The sequence below is a fragment of the Pteropus alecto genome, unplaced genomic scaffold, assembly GCF_000325575.1.
Source record: "Pteropus alecto unplaced genomic scaffold, ASM32557v1 scaffold72, whole genome shotgun sequence".
Classification (NCBI taxonomy): domain Eukaryota; kingdom Metazoa; phylum Chordata; class Mammalia; order Chiroptera; family Pteropodidae; genus Pteropus; species Pteropus alecto.
The window spans coordinates 12,486,898-12,487,875 of NW_006436811.1; positions in this window are offsets into that span (position 1 = coordinate 12,486,898).

Genomic DNA, 978 nt, shown 5'->3' on the forward strand with positions numbered 1-978 from the left:
CCCTTGGTGTCTGCAGGACCTTAGCATATGCTACCTACCTCATATTGCTGGCTCTACTCTAGCACTCCAGTGACACATTCCTTGGCTGCCCCAGTGTGGCTCTGGCGGTCCAGACAGCTTCTCTGGAAAGTGCTGGTGACAGACATTGGTGGTATCCGTAATGCTGTCTCCTCAGGCACCACAGAATGTACAAACTCTGGAGACTTGGCTGTTACTGAAACCAGAGGACAAACAAGTCCAGAGGCTCATGCTGCCAGCTCCACTTGGTCAAAAATCGACACAGGAAAAAAAAAATCAACACAGGAATTGGGCTAAATAGAATAAGCATTTATTGGAGAGTTGTAATTCTTGGAGACACAGGTGAGCTAGCGCTCAAAGGCCGGGCCCCCCGAGTATCTCGGAATCACAGATTATATAGGGAAATAACAGTCATGGAAACTAAGGGAGTGGGTGTCATGGGTGCTCCTGATTGGACCATTAGAAGGGAGTGAGGTGATTGATCTTTGTGTCTGGTTCTGGAATCAGCCATGGCACCATCCTTTCTGGTCCGGTGACCTGGTTCCTTGGCTTGTGGGATTGTAGTTTTGCCTTGATGGGCCTGAGGCTGAAACATGTCTAAAGACGTCAGTCTAGGTCCAACTGAAACCTATTGTCCTCGTGGTTTCAGACCTAAGGCTTGGTTAATCTTATGTCCTAAGGCTTAATGATTAAAGGTGCAGAGATACAGAGAATAATGGTTGGGGGAAGAAGGCACGTGAGTCACAATGCCATTATCTGGGCAAAACCAGCTTGACTCAGAAGAAAAAAAAGTATATGAAAGAAATGAAGTTCGTGCACAGTTACAGCTATGGGGTAAGAAGGAACACTGTGAGGTCCGTAATTTGGGGGTCCTGGTATCAGGTCTTTCACCTCCACCTAAATATCAAAGAATGCAAGTCAGAGCCTCTGGGTACTGGACCCAACCCCAGGAGAAAGGTG